The sequence below is a fragment of the Triticum aestivum genome, chromosome 5A (assembly GCF_018294505.1).
Source record: "Triticum aestivum cultivar Chinese Spring chromosome 5A, IWGSC CS RefSeq v2.1, whole genome shotgun sequence".
Classification (NCBI taxonomy): domain Eukaryota; kingdom Viridiplantae; phylum Streptophyta; class Magnoliopsida; order Poales; family Poaceae; genus Triticum; species Triticum aestivum.
This window is the reverse complement of record NC_057806.1, coordinates 93,361,389-93,367,250: the sequence shown is the minus strand read 5'-3', so window position 1 is coordinate 93,367,250 and position 5,862 is coordinate 93,361,389. Positions and strand designations below refer to the sequence as shown.

The following is a 5,862-nucleotide window of genomic DNA, read 5'->3' as shown; positions in this document are numbered from 1 at the left end:
ATGTTCATGAGTTTTATAAAATGTTCATGATTTGTAAAAAAATGTTCAAAATTTAGGAAAAAAATGCTTACAATTTTTTAAAAATGTTCATGATTTACAAAAAAATCTTCAAAATTTCAAAAAAATATTCATGTGTTTAAAAAATGATCATGATTAAATATAAATGTTCACGCATTTTCAAAAGAAAAACCTCAATTTTAAAAACCACATATTAAAAAAATTCATCATTAAAAAATCACGAATTTAAATGTTTTTTCAAATTGAAAAACAAGAATATAAATGATAACAAAAAGGAAAAAACTAAAAGTAAACACAAAAGGATCAAAAGAGAAAAAGAAAAATGGAGAAAAGAAAAGGAAAGAAAAAAATAAAAAAAAACAAAAAAACAGCAGCGCTTATGGCGCATAGGTTTCTGCCAAGCGCCCTCGATATGTTACTCGAAAAAACAAAGAGGCCGTCTCTGGTTGAGATGATTAGGTGGACAGTGGTATCTCGCAACCCACCAGGGTTCAAATCCTGGTGCTCGCATTATTTCTGGATTTATTTCAGAATTTCCGGCGATGCGTTTTCAGTGGGAGGAGACGTTCTCGTCGACGACGAGGCGCCTACGGTGACTTCGTAAATCTCAAGATGATATGCCGGCTCAGTCTCTCAGAGATGCTCATTGGGATAGGGTGTGCGTGTGTGCGTTTATAGGGATGAGTGTATGCGCGTGTATATGAGCGCTTGTGTCTGTACTGATGCTAAAAAAACAAAGAGGCGGGCGTACGATATATTTGCTGAAAAACAAGAAAGGCGAGCGTACGGTATAACTCGCCATAGGCGAGATATAGACGTCGCGACATCGAACATCAAGCCTAGATCTATCCCCCGCCTCCACCTAGGACCGGCTATGGCGTCCGTCGCATTAAAGCTCTCACGGTCACCGTTCGCTGGGGCAGCCGCCAATTCCGGCCGCTTCGCTCGTAGCCTGCGCGGCCGCGATCGCACTGGAGATACCACCCTAACCGCCCGGTCGGGACCGTTACTTAGATCCCAAACTCCGCCGCCGTCTCCACCAGCCCCTCGGACTTCTTCCTCCGGCGCAGCATCGCTACGATCCCCTCCGGCGAGGACCCCCATCTGCCTGTGGGCGCCGCACAAGATGACCTCGACGACGAGCTCCGCCCTGGTAATCAATCAATCTTTAATCTCCGTATTCTTTACACATCTTGGTTGTCAGCACGCATTACGGTTTTCGTTTCTGTGACAACGCAAGACCCGGACACCGTTCCCTACTTCGACGAGAAGGACCTCGTCTCGGACGAAACCCTGTGGGCTCTGTACGAGCGGTGGTGCCGCTTCCATGGAATGGCGCGCGACCACGACGAGATGACTCGGCGATTTGGTCGTTTCAAGTTCAAGGCGCGGCATGTCTACGAGTTCAACAAATCCGGTAGGAGCTACACCAAGGGGCTCACCCAGTTCTCCGATTTGGAGCCAGGGGAGTTCTTCGCCCCTCGTCGCTGTCCCAGGACTCACAGAACTGGTAGTCGTTTCTTCACCAACGACAGGGATGAGGTCACGGCGATCTGTACCGACGGGTGTCTTGAAAAATATGAGGGCCCCGTTTGGATAATCCGTAATGTTAAGGATTCCTGAAGAAACGGTTGGGTACGGAATTCATCCATATCTAATCAAATTTAAGACAAGTAATTGAGGACATTATTGATGTAATTTGCCAGCTATTTGGATGCAATGGAAATGTGCTTGGTAGATGGTAATCATGTGCTGAACCCCGAGCAGCTGAACACAAAATGCGCAATAAATTTGCCAAGAACCATAACAAATTTCAGAATTATCAATGAAGTGGAACTGGGCGGAGATGCGGGGATGGCAACTGCTGGTTTCTTCCACACTATGCATACTAAGGAAGGCACCCCTTCCAACCTTTGGGTTACCCTTATAGAGCTAGATGTTGTCGGACTTCTCCACTGTTTTCCAAACATTGATGTTGGTCGAGGTTGCTGTTGACAAAGGCAAAGCCCTCGTGGCCATTGGGGATGGTGATGATGAGGCATTCCCTCGTGCTTTGTTTCGGGTCCTAGTCATGTGCTGCTGTAGTGGATTCTGGTGTCGGCAATGGAGATGGGATGTGTGGTCATGCTTCTCGTCGTTTCACAGTGTGCTTCCGTCCTTCTCTAGTCGTCCCATCATATCTCTTCCCTGACTGTAGTTCCCTTAGATCTATTGTGCTTGCCTCCTATCGTTTGTCTATGTCCATCAGTTGGCCTTGGTCAATGGTTGTTGCCGCCTTGCTGGCCTTTGAGAGTCTAGATGCCTTTGGCTTATGGTGGTGTGGTCGTGTGTGGCGGTTTTTCCATTGGTCATTTGTCGTGGTCGTTGTCGTCTTCGTTGCCTGCGTGTGCTTCCTACTGCCCCATGGTTCACGCTTTCCCGCCCCATGGCCCTCCTCATATGGCCTAAGTGGTGGTTGGTACGACGGAATTGGGCTTGTGATCTTATGGCTTGTTGACGTCATGCCTACGCTCATGCAAATGGTGTTTGTTTAAGGCTAGTTGTAGACTCATCCCTGTGCTGCTTATCACTCTTATGCCAACTCCAACTGGCCGACGCAAATGGACGTAGTATTTGTCCATTTTTTGTTCGTTTAGGTCGACTCGACGGACATGAGCATGAAAGAACCGGTATTTTCTTTCAATAAAGTGAATCATAATAAAAATATGAGTATCAAAACTAGCTTAAAAGAGATCACTTTGGGGAAAGACTTTGGAGTAGTAGTGGTCATGTTGTGAATCACTTCAATGGTAAAATGATCATCTTCGGAGAAATGAATTTAGAGTTATAATGATCACGATTGGGGAAAGACTTTAGCGTAATGAATTGATCTATGCCAACTAAAATGTGCAGGGTTAATTATGTTTGAAACAAGTTCATTTGATTAAACCTTCATGACTCGTCAATTCATAGTGTGGAACCAGGCCTTTTTCGTACAACCAAATCTGCCTGAGTAGAAAGGCCTTGCTTCATTAATAGTTATGTCTCTTACGTGTGTCGCCAAAGAGGGATGGTTGGATGGTCAGTACTTCCTTGGTTAGGAGATTGTCGTCCAGACACTAGGGCCTGGGTTGTGAGATGTGCGTAGGAAAGTTGATGGATTATTGGATGGGAAGAGTTGTGCCACGGGGTGACAGTGACCCAATATTCTCTCTTCCAAGGGTAGCCTGCGAGAGGTCGAAGGCACGGTAAGACGGCCATGTTGTAAGTGGGATTTGTTGGACTATTATTCCATGGTGTGGATAAAGCGTACAACCTGTGTAAAGTATTTAAAAATTTATTCGGATAGCCGAGTCATCGGCAATGGGACACCATTTGCGTTAAATTACATATTTGATTAACCTCATGAACAAACTGAATTTAAAGTAATGAAAGGATGATAGGGTTTTGTATCGATCATGACATGATCAATTGAGAGGAATCGGATGATCGAGGATCATGTCGGAGTGGTCCATGAGACGTTAAATGGGAGGCTAAATTTACACACTTGTATTGTTCAAGTCTTGAGTCGTTATTTATTTCATTGTCATGTTCTTGCTTGTTTGTTTGCTTTTGGATTGTTTGTGAGCTTGGGAGTACATTCAAAGTACTCACCTGGTTTATCATGCCAGATGTAGGAGAAACCAAGTATAAGGACGTCGAGAGTGCAAACTAGGACGTGCGTCGGTAGTGTCCCTTTGGAGGAGTCCCACCATCATCACGCTTTTTGTTGTGTTATATCACTTCTGCCACCAGAACTTTTGCGATGAGTAGTTTAGAGAATAATGAGATGAGCTTAGTTGCTCCTATTGTACTACATTTCACTGCTAGAGTATTGTACCCTAACACTATTAAGGGCATGTACAATGATTCTATCTTAGCAGTGCCACGTAGGATAAATGCTGAGGTGGAGAAAAGAGAAGCCAGAAAAAGTCTTTGTCTTCTCTTATTTAAGAAATGATCCCTTAGCAACAAATCTCTCACTATATTTTTTAGGAATAACTAGTTACTATAGATAAGATTAAGAGAAAATCCATTGTACAACATATTTTTTCTATCAACTCTAAATTACGTAGCTGGATTAAGATAAGACTACCTTATCAACCACTATACATGTCCTAAGTAGTCTATTGTATCGTGGTTTTATTTGTATCAAGCTATACCGTGTTTCAGAAGGCACAGATCTCTGGGGTAGAACAAGAGGCCTCCGGTTCTCTGAATCGGGGTGCCGCAATTTTTTTGAAATTCCTACCAGTGCTACTCCACACTCACTTTCTTGCTTTCTCTAGAACTTTTAAACTATCTATACTAGAAATTCTAGGCAAAAGAACGTTCGGTGTGCGCAGGGTTTTATCACGAGGGAATGCATATCCTACCTTTAGCTCCTTTTGGTTTCGAGACTCCATACTTACCACATCCATTTTAGAATGTGCTATAATACTTCCTACACCTGGATTATCAAGCTCTTTTCTAGCATCGTTGTCGGGGCATCTCCACCATCGCCATCACTATCACCACCAACTATTTCTCTCTTCCCATGGTGATGTGTGAGTAGTCCTCCGTGGGGGCTTAGGGTATGTACTAGTAGCTATGCGATATTTTCCTCCCTTGATTATGAAAGTTTCTGATGATGACTGTGATCATGGGCTTTGTTAATGGAGTTGAATCTTATTATGCATGCCCTCATATTATCTATGTGGTGAATTGAATCTTACTCTTGTTATGAGTTTTTTTCATGTTGGATTGAATCTTTTGAGAATCATTGAGATCATGATCTATGTTTAGTATAATTCAAGGAGTAAAGACGAAAATAAAAGATGCAACTGTAAGACCTAAAGAAGATACTTCCAAGCACTCACCTTCATGACAACTTTTATTCTTTTAGACTTTGTTGGGCCTCCAAGTGTAGATTTTTGTAGGCCGACAATAAATTTCTCTCAAGTGGATGACCTACGCTTTATCAATCCATGAGAGGTGTAGGTTGAAAGTAGTCCCTCTCAAACAACCATGCAATCAAATACAATTAGTCTCTTGTGTCCCCAACTCACCCAATATGATGGTTAATTATATAAGTGCACTAGTTCGACGAAGAAATGATGATATATGTGTAATATGGATGGTAAAATTGACTTTGTGTTCTGTATAAATACGGAGAACAAGGTAACAAGTAACAAAAGTGAGTAAAACGGTGTGTCAAATGCTTGAAAACAAGGCCTAAGGTTCATACTTTAACTACAACCAACTCTCAACATTATTAACATAGTTAAACAACATCATATAACCTAAAAAAGTGCAGTAAAGAATCACTCCAAAGTTCCCTCTTTTGTTGGATCAAAGTAGGATGAGATAGCGTATGTATACCTAAACACACCCTTAAGTTTGTCTTTCTAATTATGTCCATTTAGCAACCCCAATGTCACCTTAGGAAACCCTGAAAATTATACTAAACAATCACCTCATGATCACGATCTTCTAATCTATTATGCATGGAGTTACCCCAATGTCACCACAGGTCTCCGCAAATTATACTAGACATGCATCATGATCTCAGTGATTCCCAAAAGATTCAATCTAACATAAAGAAACTCATAGCAAGAGCAAGATTCAATTCACCGTAAAGATAATATGAGGGGGATGCATCACAACATCCAACTCCATTAACAAAGCACATGATCACAATCATCATCAAAAACTTTCATAATCGAAGGTAGATAGATAGATCACATAGGTACTAGTGCATACCCTCAGCCCCGATGGAGGACTATGCACACATCACCATAAGAAGAGAGAAAGAGTTGGTAGTGATTCCTTTGACCACAAAAAAGG

The 5,862-nt window shown here is 42.3% G+C and overlaps 1 long non-coding RNA gene across 1 annotated transcript; it reads left to right on the top strand.

Annotated features, from left to right (window-relative positions):
* The first annotated feature begins 818 nt into the window (after positions 1–818).
* LOC123106649 (uncharacterized) lies at positions 819–1,757 on the top strand. The gene is made up of 2 exons (XR_006451425.1): positions 819–1,171; positions 1,259–1,757. It is a non-coding gene; the product is annotated as an uncharacterized lncRNA (long non-coding RNA).
* Positions 1,758–5,862: the final 4,105 nt, after the last annotated feature.